This window comes from Lathyrus oleraceus, chromosome 5 (genome assembly GCF_024323335.1).
Source record: "Lathyrus oleraceus cultivar Zhongwan6 chromosome 5, CAAS_Psat_ZW6_1.0, whole genome shotgun sequence".
Classification (NCBI taxonomy): Eukaryota; Viridiplantae; Streptophyta; class Magnoliopsida; order Fabales; family Fabaceae; genus Lathyrus; species Lathyrus oleraceus.
This window is the reverse complement of record NC_066583.1, coordinates 561,704,797-561,720,413: the sequence shown is the minus strand read 5'-3', so window position 1 is coordinate 561,720,413 and position 15,617 is coordinate 561,704,797. Positions and strand designations below refer to the sequence as shown.

The window sequence follows — 15,617 nt, the reverse complement described above, 5'->3', positions numbered from 1 at the left end:
ATTACTTGGTTTCTGATTTTTTACATGATGGTTCTTGGTATTTTTCTACTGATATTATTTATAAAACTTCTAACTTGTCTTTGATTGCAGATGGCATTACTATCCATATGGATAGCATGACTAATAGTAAGATTTGGATTCACTCTAGTTCTGATAACGTAACTCTAAAAGATGCTTACAACTTCAAGTCAGCTACTTCATCTACTCACCATTGGTTCTAACATATCTGAAATGCGGACATTCCTCTTTCTAAGGCGTTCATTGTCTGGACATTGCGGCATAATCGTTTGCCTATCGACGATAATCTCATGCTGAGAGGTTGCTTCTCTCTGTCGATGTGCAACCTCTGTAACGACAATCAGGAATCAGCGGAGCATCTTTTCTTTCATTGCCCTTTTGCTTTACATATTTGGCACTGATTTTTTAATATGATTAAGCTTCCTATTGTGTTTAATATTCTTAGCGTCTTGGATATTTGTGATAGGAATTGGAGCCCTCAATGCAGAGTTATCATTCATGCCTCTATTGTACTCATCATCAATAATATTTGGTTGGTCTGTAATCAAGTCGGATTCAACCGTGGCTTCCATAGCAATAAATTCCCCTTTTCATCTTTCTTGGGTTGAGCCGCCTAAGGTCGTTATCCCGAATGTAGTTAGGAATAAACTAGATCTTCCTAGTTACATATTTGTTATTCACTAAAAGAGTTTTGGTCTTGTTCCCCCTCTGTTGTATCTTGGCTTTTTCTATGTCATACAAAAAATATACAATTTGGTTAACAAAAATAGTTTAGAGCACTTGTTTTAAAAAAATGAGAAAGTTATAAAAACAAAAAGTTGCTTATGGAGTATTAAACTTTAGGAAAATAATAAAAGCATTTAAATAAAACTAAAAAAATATAATAAATAAAAATAAAAATAAATAATAAATAATAAAAAAATAAAAAATCCATGTGGATTTTATAAAAAATTAACAATTAAAAAAAAGTCATGTGGTCTTTCAAGTCAACAACTATGAAGATTGTTGAGAATGTAACAACTGTGAGTAGTGTGGGTAATAATTCTATATTGATTGAAAATATGGAGACTTGAACATTTATTAGTGAGAGAATCCATCACCTATCACCTTAAAGTTTTTAGTGAATATGTGATGTTTCTTTCACAAATGTGTTGCTCTAAAAGAAGAAGTCTCACAATGTTCAATGCTCCTTAGTAAAAAAACTCCTCCAACAAATGGTATCACAGGCTTTTGGTTCGAGAAAGAGACTGACTTAGTTGTATCGAAAGTCAACGACGCCACAAAGGTGGTGAATAAAAAATGTTCAGTTGAAGAGTGTCAATGGCGTCACAAAGATGACGAGTAAAAAATGTTTCATATGGTAAAAGAGTTTGTGAAAATAATAAGAACTTCTATTTGAGGGAGAGCATTAAATAAGAGCTAAGATTCATCTATTTCTCAAGTTTATTTGTATTTATACTTTGTAATGAATTATATATAAAAATGGGGATCAACTTATTCAAAGAGTAAGTTTTTTTAACTTACTTCAAATCATAATCTTTAAATTAAATTAAATTTAATGGTTAATTAACCATTAGATTAGATTCAATTTAAAAACTATGATTTAGAGTAACCTATATATAATCATGATCAAATGACACCATGGTATCAAACTTAGTAATATAACACATCCGATAATTCTTCACCATACAATCATATAACAAAATCCACCGTTAGATTGAAAACTATTTTCATATAGATCATTTCTATAAAATTTAATATTAATCGAAAATCATTTGATATGTAGCAACGAGTTGTATAAAAACTACGTCTTATAAAACTTTAACAAAATCCAATAATATTAAAAAGAAAAGAATACTTGAAAGATTTGATTACTAATTTTTTAATTTTTTAATTTAATTAAAAAATATGTAGATTAATTAAAAAATATATATTACGAATTCTTTCTTTCCATAGTCTATACTTAATTCATATGTAATTATTTAAAAAATAATAATTGCATAAATTCAGATATAAATAAGCTTAACTCTATGCGAAATTATATAGATTAATTCGCTAAAATAGAATATTTGACAAAGTTTTTCTAAAAAATTTAACACTTACCTTTTTAAGTTTGATTTGGAAACTAAAACATATGGTTAAGCAGGAAAATTTTCTATCATTTATTTGACCCACCATAATTTTGATATGTCTATTGATGGATGTGTATAGTTAAAGGATGTCTCTTGGCACAATTGGAAGGGCAAGAAATTCAATAAAAAACCGATGGGACAGAAATTGCATGCTTCACGAGCACCATGCATGTTTGCTCATTTGAAATGGAGAGAAAACAAACAAAAAACAAAAAACAAAACTTTGAGGCAAACGTGTCGATCATATGAAAATTTATAAAATCTGAAGGGTTTTATGTCTCAATTTCTTTAAACCCACTCCTTAAGAATCCTCCTTAAATCTAAAGCGACAATTTCCAAACTTTCGCCAACAATTTTGGGAAAAGATAGATAGAAAATAAGTTTGCTTACAAGTATAAAAAGTTCAACACTATTCTTCTCTCAACAAGACTAAGACAATTTATAGTACTGTTTAATTTTTTAAAAAAAAGTTACACTCACCTCATTTTTCTTAATGTTTCTTAAAATGATATGATGTCTCTTTTAATTTTAAAATATGAATTAACTTCTTCTAATCTCACATATATCACTAGAATTTTTAATGACAAATAAAATAGTAGGTAATGTTATTAATACAGTTTTTGATTGACATTAAAAAGTTAGAAGGGGTGTTGATGTAATTTTAAGAGACTACGGTAGAGATTATTGTATATTTTATAATTAAATGGGTTGTTTGGGCCATTTTAATAGGTATAATGGAAGATGGGTGGAATTTTCTCTTTAAAAAATTGAATTATAGTAAAAGTTTTAAAAAAATTTAAAACAGTTTTTCGTTCTTTCAACATCAAACTAAATTGAATTATTGATTTGGTGAACCGATTTTGAATTTCTAACCAAATTATTTATCATGGTGAACTGAACTGCTATATTTTTTTAATTCTTTTTTATAAAAAAGAGTTATGTTTTAATTATTATTTTAATGAAAACACTTGTTCATTAATTTAAAATAATTGCTCGATCATTTAACTTGATTATGTGGTTCAATTTAGTTTATAGATTTTTTTAACAACTTTACTCAAGATTCACATGCAAATTTGGCCACAAATTAAGCGCTTTAAAATCAAAATTAGTGATTGATCACGTGAAAACATTATATCATCGATTCACTAATCAAATCAATAAACTACTAGTTAACTCGTAGAACAATTCAGTTGATCTATGTTTTAAAAAGTTTATAAATTTTATTTAAAATTAATTAATTTGATATAAACTCAAATATGAGTGGGTGTTTGTTTACTGTGAAAATTGGTAAACAACCGTTGATAGATTTTTCGTGGCAACAGTGTTATAATTGTTTATTTTGGAATAATAAAAATTATAATTGATCATCACTATAAATAGACTATGATTCTTAATATACCGCACGGCTAGTATCAGTTAAAGAAGAATTTCATGTGTTATGTTATTAGGTTCTCTCTCTCTCTCTCTCTCTCCTCTCTCGATCTCTCTCTCTCTCCTCTCTCTCTCTCTCTCTCTCTCTCTCTCTCTCTCTCTCTCTCTCTCTCTCTCTCTCTCTCTCTCTCTCTCTCTCTCTCTCTCTCTCTCTTCCTCTCTCTCTCCTCTCTCTCCTCTCTCTCTCTCTCTCTCTCTCTCTCTCTCTTCTCTCTCCTCTCTCTCTCTCTCTCTCTTCTCTCTCTCTCTCTCTCTCTCTCTCTCTCTCTCTCTCTCTCTCTCTCTCTCTCTCTCTCTCTCTCTCTCTCTCTCTCTCTCTCTCTCTCTCTCTCTCTCTCTCTCTCTCTCTCTCTCTCTCCCCCTCCCTCCCTCCCTCCTCTTTTAATTATATACATGTTTGTATAATTATCTAGCTTACACATTAAATATATTATAATTATTATAAAAATAAAAATAATACTATATAAGAGTTTTAATAAAATGTTTGTGATTCAATCCCTATGCATTTGTTTTTTAATTATATTAAAATAGAAAAAAAAATTTAAAAAAAGTTGGATTTAGCCTCAGTAAAATTTAAAATTCTTTCCAGATTTTATTTCAATGGAATTAAATTAATTCAAAAAAAATATCAGAACCACATTTTAAAATTGTGGTAACGAAAAGCCGCAAAATTAATATTGGTCTATAAAAATGAGCACTAAGGGTGCTCAACAAAATCGGATCCGCTAACCAACAACAAGAAACACAAAAGGAGAGAAAAAAGCTCCGCTCAACAATTCTTGGGATTATTATACCAATCAGATTGAGAGATATTCCTCCATCTTCTATTAAAAGCCAAAAGTCAATTACAAAATAATGTCTTTATAAAATTCAACACTTCCAACTTAATAAGAACACAACCTTTAAAAAGAATGGAATTTCGGCATGACCAAATAGACCAATAAAATACAACACTAAAAAATCAAAAGAAGGAGATAGAATTAAAATAAATAAGTCTATCTAAAAGCGAATCACCTGAGCCGGACAATCTACCCGATCCATAAGCATAACTTGTTTCATAAGAAGTTGGAAAAAAGAACACGAAAAAAACAAATACTCCACATCTTCATTTTTCAAAAAATACAATGGACAAACCACATTATGAACTCCCCCAATAATGTCTCTTTTCACCAACTCAATTTTCGTAGGTAACTTGTTGAGAATTAACCCCTCCAAAAATAAGAATTTTGTTTGAAATTTTGATCTTCCATAATTGATCAAACGATTTAACTATGTTCGAATCCAAAATAGATTCCACCAAATAAGACTCACAAATCCTCTTATAATAATCTTTAATCGAAAAATCATCTTTATATCTCCACCAAACAATCCTCTTCATCCGACTTAGATTTCACCCCAAATAAATAAATTTAATATTAGAATGCTTATTCTGATAAGGCGATCTCCCACGTATGCATTTGAGAGATAACCATAAGGGTGTTTTTCTTTCAAGCTTTAAAAAAATAATTCCAGAAACATGAATATGATATTGATTCAAATTTTTAGAAATTATGTAAGATTCTTATGATCTTATTTTCAAACATGATTTTTTTATTTTTATTCTAAAGCTTAAAAAGTAGGAATGAATTCAACCAATTATAACTATTCACTAGCACTAAACATTTATTTTTATTTTTATTTATTATCACTTTAAATTAAATAAATTTTACAATTGTTCTTAAAGAATAAAAATTTGTATCAAACTCAGTACGAATAATCTTTTTAAAAATAATAATCTTTAAGAATATCATTTTAAAGAATATAATTTTAAGCCTCGAATCAAAGACACACTAAGGCTAAATCTATATCAAAGAGTATATAATACAATACATACAACATTACAAAAGAAAAATAAACAATCTTCCAACATCCTCCCGAGACCACAAACCATGCAAAATCATGCTTAATTTTACATAGTTCATATGCAAAAGAGATGCTTTAGATAAGGAAAAGGAAAAGAAAAGAACCCACCCTACAACCATTTCGCAAATCGTTTAAGGCCAGATACATCCTACAATGGAACAAACGCAAAAAATAAAGTTTAAAATCCAGATGTTTCAACCATTATATAAGAGAGTATAAGAGAATAAGTTTAGACAAAATATCCCTTTTGGTCTTTAACTTTATTTATGGATTCATTTTAATCTTTCAATTAAAAAAAAGATCAAATTGATCTTTTAATTGTTCAAATAGCACCACATAGTCATTTCCGTTTATTATGTACACGCGACAACTGAGTTGGCTCTGAAAAATCATCTTTTTCGTTTTCAACATGAGCTTTGCCCTTTTCTTGTTAGATTTTTCCTCAAATAGAATTAGGATTTATCAATTGGTTGATTCTCTACTCAAATTTTTCGTGGAAATCGAAGGAACCATCAACAATAAATTCTAGGTGTTGTTCAAACCAATCTAATCAGAAGAGTTCTGAAAATTTTGATTCCAATGTATATAAAAGCTCAAATCTCCTATAGAAACTCATATGTCGTTGTGGAGACATGGTTGTTCTTCGCAGGACATCAACCGTTACGAATTTTGGAAAACAACTTTAGAGATGTCGACATTTTAAAGTCATAAAGAATTTGAAATTTTTGTTCTTCGCAATATCAACTGATATAAATCATTTGCCTAATTTACATAGGGTTTTACGCAAGGTGATTGTGGATTTTTTGATTGATTATACGAGGATGTGGTAGATGAGAATGACCAATTTATGAAGAAGCAAAAAAGTAGGTTGGAGAAGCTATCAAAAGAAGTTAATGCAGCAAAAATGGAAGTCGAAAATCTTAGGGTTACAAATGAGGAACAAAAGCAACAATTGAGGGAACTTTAAATTCAAATGAAGAAGATGGTGAACAGGGAATTTTTTTGGATGATTATGTTTTGTATTATTTTATGTGTGTTGGTATTTAGGATTTTGTAAGAACATGTAATTGTTTCCAGATAATGTAATTGTGTTAGGTTGCATCTGTTTGTATGACTGTTTATTGTACAGTTAAGTGAGAAAATTAAATTGAACCAAATTGAACCATAATAAAAGTTCACTCGAACTGAATTGAACCGTTTCAATTTACTCAAAACCGAACCGAACCAAAGTAATTGATTTGGTATACCATTTAAAAGTTTGAACCGTATCGAACCGGAAAAAGAATTTGTTTTCCAAATCGAACCATTTATTAAAGAATCGCGCCATTAAACTATTTTTCAATTTAAAAAAAAAAATCAAAACTTGTTTTTTTAGTATTTTTCTATTTCAGTTTTAGTTTCGGTTCGATTATAGAACCGTTTTGTGCAATATGGTTTGGTTATTTTAACTTCAGTTCGGTTTGGTTCAGAGGTTCAGTTTAGTTCATAGTTTTTTTGAACAACCCAATCTATTTGTATCAACTTGTAACATTTGAACCAGTTAATGTTTGTATCAGTGGTTATCAGTTTGAGTGACATAAGTGTAGTAGTTAATTTGTGGTTATTAGTGGTTATCAGTTTGAATGACATAATTGTATCATTGATTTATTGCATATTTTAATAGTTGAGACTAATTGTTTGGTTTACATTAGTTGACACATAAAACCAACATAATTTGTGGTTTAAAGAAAAACACATTATACCAAAATAGAGAAAATAAGACACAATTGATTTATACGAAAACACATTACTAATATGTGGTGTATACCACTAATATTCTACATTACAATATATATTCAAAACACATGACATATTCTGCATAACAACATAGGTTCAAAACACATTACATATCTAAAACACACTGCATAAGGACAGAGGTTCAATCTTAAACTAAATTATAACTTAAACTGAGTTCAACTGCCAACAGAATTTTCTTCTTTGGCGTGGTTCCCTTTGTTGGTGTAGTCCTTCTTGTTGTTGACCCAGCTGCATTCTTGGCTGCACCAAATCTAGTTGCGATCAAAGCCATCAATCTCTCCTTGCTCTACGCACCTACTGCACTTGACAGTGAAACCAGTTCTTCTCATTTTACGATCAGAGCCATCAATCTCTTTGCTCAAAATCCCTCATCTTGTTTGATCTTTCAAGCATTTTCTTATACTTAGATGGTTGCGAATCATGATACTCTGTTCTAACCCACATATTTGATCCATTTACAAGATAAATCACATGTTTGTAGACTGCCATATATCTTGATTTCCTGTAATACTCAAGAATATAGTCATCAACCTTATGATTTCTACTCTTCATAGTTGAAAGTGCATGAACACAAGGAAGACTTGTGAGTTTCCATCTTCTGCAGGAGTATAGATGTTTCTTCAAATTGACTGCAAACTTATCTACTGGATTTTCAAGTTGTCTCACTTCAAAGACGTGCTCTGATGACATCCTACAACAGAAAACTTTAGGTTAACACATGATACTCACATAAAACTTGCATGGCAAACACAATTTTTTCTTGTATAATTACAAATGGGAGGTGAGAATGTATTTTAGTACAAAAGGTGATTTTAAGGAAACAACATCATATGCAGTCCAATCTAATATAAACCAGAAGTTAACTAAAAATGACAAGATAAGGGTAAGTGTTAGATATTGTGCTAAGTTGCCAAATAAGGATTCTTAGCAACTAAGGAAGGTATTTGACATTCATAGTTGCAGTAGATAGTATAATGTGAAAATAATGAGTACTAAATGGTTGAGCAAAATGATTCAAAATTTCTTTAAAAAACAATCTTATGATGAAGATTAAGGATATAAAGAAAAAGACACAAAAAAGTGGAATGTAGGGGTCAACAAGACTAACAGCTAGCTAGAGACATGGTTGATGGTTCTTTCCCAGGGAATTATACTAGAATTTATGCCTATTGTCATGAGATATTAAGAACAAATCCAAAGTCAACAGTAAAACTAAATGTTTAACATGTTCAAGAATGTATTGATGATCAAAGACTCCATTTTATAAGGTTATACATATCCTATGCAGCATGTACGGAGAGCTTCAAGTTGTGTAGACATTTCATAGACAATTATGGTTGCTTTTTAAAAGGTCTTTGTAGAGGGCAAATCATGGCAGCCATAGATAGAGATCACAATGATCAAATGATGCCAATAGCTTTTGAAGTAGTGGAGAGTGAAAAATAAGGATAGTTGGATATGATTTTGTAGCTGCTTATTGATGACCTTGGAGGTAGAAATAAGTGTCCCACATACACATTCACTATTGATCAACAAAATATGTGTTATATTTTTTATGACATTGTGTTGTTATAATTATGTTTTATGTTACATTTTTGTGTTCCTATTTCTAATTGTTGTTATATTTTTGATGATATATGGTCTATTACCTGCAATGCGTGAGCTTCTACCTAGTGTTGAACATAGATTTTGTGTCAGACACCTGTATAACAACTTTAGGAAGAAGTTTTCTGAAAAGATGTTGAAGGAATTCATATGGAAGGCTGCAAAATTATCATACTCACAAACATGGGAAAGAGAAATGAAAGGAATGTGAGTTGTCAACGAAGATGCCTTCAAACACATGCTGACCAATACACCAAGATTCTGAAGTAGATCGTACTTTAAGACACATAGCACGTGTGATGTTATTCTCGATAACATCTCAAAAGCTTTTAATAGTGTCATTCTCAAGTCAATGGCCAAGCCACTTATAACAATGATGGAAGAAATCAACACCTGCATGATGGAAAGATGGACTACCAATATGTCGAGGCTTCAAAACTTGGCAGATGTTGATATGTTACCCAATATTAAAAGGAAAATTGAAAAAACCAGCACATACACAAATTTATGGTTTGTCAAGTAATTATACAAGAAAAAACTGTGTTTGTCATACAAGTTTTTGTGTTGACCTAAAGTTTTATGTTGTAGGATGGCAGCTGAGCACATCTTTGAAGTAAGGCACCTTGAAAATTCTGCAGATAAGTTTACAATCAATTTGAAGGAACATTTATGATCCTGCAGAAGATGGAAAATCAAGATATGAAGAGTAGAAACAATAAGGTTGATGACTATATCCCTGAGTATTATAGGAAATCAAGATACATGGCAGTCTACAAACATGTGATTTATCCTGTAAATTGATAAAATTTGTGGGTTAGAACATAGTATCCTGATGTGCAACCACCTAAGTATAGGAAAATGCCTAGAAGACCAAAGAAGAAAAGGAATCTAAAGCAAAGAGAGATTGATGGCTCTTATCGCAGAATGAGAAGAATTGGTTTAATACTTAAGTGTAATAGGTGCCTAAAGCAAGGAGAGATTGATGGCTTTGATCGCAACTAGATTGGATGCAACCAAGAGTGCAGTTGGGCCAACAACAAAAAAGACTGCACCAACAAAGAAAATCACACCAAAGAAGAAAATTTAGTTTAAGTTAGAATTGTTTGTTTTTTGGTGTAGTCATTCTTGTTGTTGGCCCAACTACACTCTTGGTTGCATCCAATCTAGTTGCGATCAGAGTTATCAATCTTCTTGCTCTAGGCGCCCACTGCACCTGTGAAACCAGTTCTTCCCATTTTGCGATCATAGTCATCAATCTCTCCTTGCTCTAGATTCCTCTTCTTCTTTGGTTTTTCAGACATTTTTCTATACTTAGGTGGTTACACATGATGATACTCTGTTCTAACCCATATATTTGATCCATTTACAAGATAAATTGCATGTTTGTAGACTGCCATGTATCTTAATTTCTTGTAATACTCAGGGATATAATCATCAACCTTATGGTTTCTACTCTTCATAGTTGAAAGTGCATGAACACAAGAAAGGCATGTCGGTTTCAATCTTCTGCAGGAGCATTAATGTTCCTTCAAATTGACTGCAAACTTATCTGTTGGATTTTCAAGGTGCCTCAATTCAAAGATGTACTCAGCTAACATCCTACAATAGAGAACTTTAGGTTAACACATGATACTCACATAAAACTTGTATGACAGACACAATTTTTTCTTGTATAATTACCTGGTAAGCCATAAATTTGTGTATGTGTTGGTTTTTTCAATTTTCCTTCTAATATTGGGTAACACATCAGCATCTGTCGATTTTAAAACCTCATTCTATTTGTAGCCCATCTTTCAATCGTGTAAGTCTTGATTCCTTCCATCATGGTTATTAGTGGCTTGACCCTTGACTCAAGAATGACACTATTAAAAGCTTCTGAGATGTTATTGAGAACAACATCACACTTAGGAGTGGCAAACGGGCATGCCTGTCCCGTTTAGGCCCGCCCCGCAAAAGCCCGCAAAAAAACGGGGTGGGGCGGTCATAGTTGAAGATGTGAGCCTAAAACTTAGACCCACCCCGCAAAAAAGTGAGAGCGGGGCGGGGAAAGCCCGCGGGCACTGCACTCTTTAAGCCTAAAAATGCAAAAAATTATGTAAATACACGTGCCCGCAAAAGCACGCGAAAAAAACGAGGCGGGGCGGGGCGGACACATTTGAGCGTGAGGGCCTAAATCCTTAGCCCGCCCCGCACAAAAGTGCGGGCAAAACGGGCATGCCCAGCGGGCCGAGCCCGTTTTGCCACCCCTAATCACACTTGCTATGTGTCTTAAAGTAAGATCTACTCCAGAATCTCGGTGGAGTGCTTAACATGTGTTTGAAGGCATCTTCATTGACAACTCTCATTCCTTTCCTTTATCTTTCTCATACTTCTGAGTATGTTAATTTTGCAGGTTTCCGTATGAATTCTTTCTAACATCTTATTTTCACTCTCCACTACTGCAAAAGCTATTTGCAGCATTTGATCATGTCTAGCTATCCTTATTTTCAACTCTCATACTCCAAAAATCATGTCTAGCTATCCTTATTTTCACTCTCCACTACTGCAAAAGCTATTTGCAGCATTTGATCATTGTGATCTCTATTTATGGCTTCCAAGATTTACCCTCCACAAAGACCTTTTAAAAAGCAACCATCAAGGCCTATGAAATGTCTACATAACTTGAAACTCTTTTTAGATGATGCATAGCATATGTATAGCCTTCTGAATGGGGTCTTTGATCATCAATACCTTCTTGAATAGGTTGAACATATAGTTTCATTGTTGACCTTGGGTTTGTCTTTATATCTCATGACAATAGTCATAAATTCTAGTATAATCCCATAGAAAAGAACCATCAACCATGTCTCTAACTGCAAATCTAGTTCTTATGGCCTTAGTATTGTTGACCCCTACATCCCACTTCTTTTGTGTCTTTTTCTTTATATACTTAATCTCCATCCTAGGTTTGTTTTTCAAGGAGTTTTGAATCATTTTGCTCAACTATTTAGTATTAATCATCTTCATATTATACTCTATACTACAACTATGAATGTCAACTATCTTCCTTAGTTGCCAATAATCATCATTTGACAACTTAGCACAATATGTTTTCCACTCACATCCATCTTTACATCTAATCCTTACCCTTATCTTGTCATTTTTAGTTAACTTCAAATTTCTATTAAATTGGACTGCATATGAAGTTATTGCTTCCTTAAAATCACATTTAATACTAAAATACATTCCCATCTTGTATTTGTAATTGGACGTGTCTTTTTAACATGTAAATATAAATACTAACTACCAAAAACACAAAAAATTAAAGAAAAATATTAAAAAGTTTAAATGTACACATTCATAGACAAAAACAAGGGGTGACCAGATTCCTACTAATCATCTGTCCGAAACCTACTAACAATTAGGAAGTCAAACTTCACTTTCACAACCAGTTTATATATGCAAAATGATTTGAAAAGGAAAAAGCAACAATTAATAAGAAATTTTTTAAGTATAAACGTATGCTTTTATGGTATGCATTACTCCAATGAAAAAATTAATTACCTTTTCATGTATGTCTATGCTTTGCACGTTTGTGCCTAATGGAGGTATGGGACTGTTGTCGCCTCTCATTCTCAAGTAAATTCATCAGGAGTTCTTGATCAGTATTGTCCATAAGCTCCTCTTCTAGGATTTGATCGTAGACTCTATCAATGAGTTCTTTGAGGTCGCCTGAATGCTTTGGATTTATTAGATGGTTGATTTAAGCATAAATACTCAACAGAATTCTGCTAAGATGAGAAAATAAAAGAAGATTGCACAATTGAATGCCAGAAAGATTTTCTCTCGGTGTTAAGAAAAAATAGAGTACAGCATAACAATTAGCTTGACGCAAATTTGAATAACACATATTTTTCGTTCTTTTTGAAAAACTTTCCATTGATTCTGCTGTTCAATTAAGTTCGTTCTTCAACAATCATCATGCATGCTCAGGTTAGAATTTCCACTTTCATCTTGAGAAAATCTAGCATGAGTAATGGTTGTGTGACTTTCCTCAAGCGCTCGCTTTTCTTTCTATGAACAACTTAATTACAACAACAGAGAACTTTTTGGCTCATTAGTTAATCGATGTCAACAAGATTTAAGTTGACTTTTTACTTTCTCTCTCTCAAGTAACCGCCCACAACAGTTAGTTACCCCTAACTTCCTATTATGTTGGGATATGTGATCTATGAAATAAACAAGTTCAATATTATTTTCATTCATCATATTCACATTGTATTATAAACTTCTCTAATCATATGATTCCTACTTTTTATCCAAAAAATCTATCAATGGTAATAAACTTCCATAATCATTTGTTTCCCCCTCCCCCCTCCCTTTTATCTGAAACTCAACCTCTCATTTCTTAGAACACCCTCGCCCAACTCCTCGGATCTCACTCTCCCCCAACCTTCTTCCCTCTTCTTGAAACTCTCCAGACCTCTCATTTCTTACAACATGCTTTTAGGTCTACAACAAATTTTGTTGTGGCGATTTATTTTTTATATTAAAAAATCATCAATCGTTTAACTATAAACTTATGAGGTAAATGTGACGACTTATCAAAAAATTGAATAACTATAAACCGTAAAAGGTCAAAATATATGGTTTGCTGGCATTGCAAGGAGACGTTCAAAGGACCATAGTTGAAAGGTGATCCATTAACAGACATGTATTACTGTGTTTACCATTGTAGGCCTAAAAGTTTACACTTCCAATGAACCAGGGCAAGTGCAAGGCCATATTAAGGGTCGCAATACAATAAAGATACTCAAATAAGTTACTATCACATTCACAAACAAATTCTATGCATTAGCAACAACTTACTAGAAAGCAATTGAACATTTTCATCAAATACCTAACAGTGATTTTACACAACCTCAAAAACCCATATCCCAATGACTAAAAATGATTTATAGCTCGGACAATGTTTATTTTACCCGCACTTTTTCGTAAGGCGGGTTAAGATTTTAGGCTCACACCCTCTCAAATATGTCCGCTCCACCCAACCTCACCTCGTTTTTTTCGGGCTTTTGTGAGCTCACATTAACATAAATTATTGCAATTTTAGACTTTAAAGCTACAATACTCCCCCTGCCCCACTCTCACTTTTACAGATCGGATCAAGATTTTAGATTTGCGCCCTCAACAATATACGTCCTGCCCTATTCTTTTATCAGACTTTTGCAGGCGGACATGCCCGTTTACCACCCCTAGTTCCTACAATATGCATGGTTGCTAGTTGCGGCTTGCTAGTTAATTGTTATTCTCGTATGAATATAGAGCAATGAATAAACAAAAAAAAGACAGCCCCAGAAGTAAGGAGAAGCACCATCAATTGATCATAACCAATTAACAGCACTAAATCTCTGTTCCAATAATAGTAATACAATGTCAGTCATAATTTACTAAAATTTACCAAAATCAAAACCTAAACCTATTTCCTTTTTATGAAGCCATCGCTATTAGCTATTATTCTCTCACTGTCTCTATTTCAATAACAAGCAAGACATAGCTTCACAAACAGAATCAAATTCAAACAACAAACAAATAAACAAAATCAATCAAGCACCAAAATCAACCTTCAAATGTTTCAAAACACAAACAACCATTGGCACAAAACAAAACAAAAAATCTAAACAGTAGTATAAAATCACAAACCTCTGCTAAGTTGATCTTCTTTATATAGACGCAAAATCTCCTCAATTTCTTCCACATAGGTTTCCTTGGTCGGCAGCAAGACGGAATTGGCTGTGTTGATTTCAGCCACGGAGCTTCCGGCGATGTTTCCAACTACAGAATTAGCAGTGGAGACTACATCTTCTTCCGCGTCCTTCTACTACGACAGGGCATACGCAATGGAGGTCACAGTAGTAACTGACGCTTCTGCGGCATCCAATGACGAGTGCGATGAGATTGATACCGCTGATTTCCAAGCAGAGACGCTCCTTTATCTCGCGATCCATCACAATGTGGATGCTGTAAGGAATCTTCGCCTGGCGTAAAGGTTCCGCGAAATCCTTCACTTTGGAAATTGTATACATATGTGAAAATAGTTTTTAATCTTCGTCATCTCGTCGCTGTGGTGGTTGTTGGCGGTGGAGGTGGCGTGGTCGTGAGTAGTAGTGCAGACGTGGAAAAGGACAACGCCTTGTCGGAGGTAGTGCTTAACCGCCCAGCTGACGGCATATGCGTCCTCGTCGGAGAGGTTGACTGCTACGCCGATTTTGCCAAGGGAGCTGGCGGTTGGCGGCGGTGTGGGAGGAGAATCGGAATCCAAATGTTGCATTCTAAATTTGTAATTCCCACCTAAATTATTGTGCTGTGTTGAGAACTGATTCAGAGTTATTTGGTTAGATTTTGTAGATAAGGTTTACTTATTAATATTGAGGGCTTCTATTCACACCTCATTTTATTTTGGTACTCAATGTGTCGTCTTCTTTTTTCTTTCAATGATTTGAAAGATTTATTATTGCTAGACTCCAGAATTTATATCACATGTAAATATTAGATTTTGGAGATATATTTTTGGATATATTTTGAAATGTTAAATGATTCTGAGATATCTTCGTAAATTTTAAAAGTCATGTATCATTCATTAACTTTGAAAGACTTCACACACATATTATATGAGAGATGTATCGTCGGTTATTTTACGGAGATGCATTTCTGTAATATGCTAGAACATTATATGTTATTGTTCTGGACTGG

General features: G+C 32.9%; 1 long non-coding RNA gene across 1 annotated transcript; it reads right to left on the bottom strand.

Annotated features, from left to right (window-relative positions):
* Window positions 1-7,253: 7,253 nt before the first annotated feature.
* LOC127086428 (uncharacterized) lies at window positions 7,254-15,338 on the bottom strand. The gene is made up of 3 exons (XR_007789477.1): window positions 14,568-15,338; window positions 12,429-12,596; window positions 7,254-7,971 (listed from the first exon to the last, which is right to left on the bottom strand). It is a non-coding gene; the product is annotated as an uncharacterized LOC127086428 (long non-coding RNA).
* Between the last annotated feature and the right edge of the window lie 279 nt (window positions 15,339-15,617).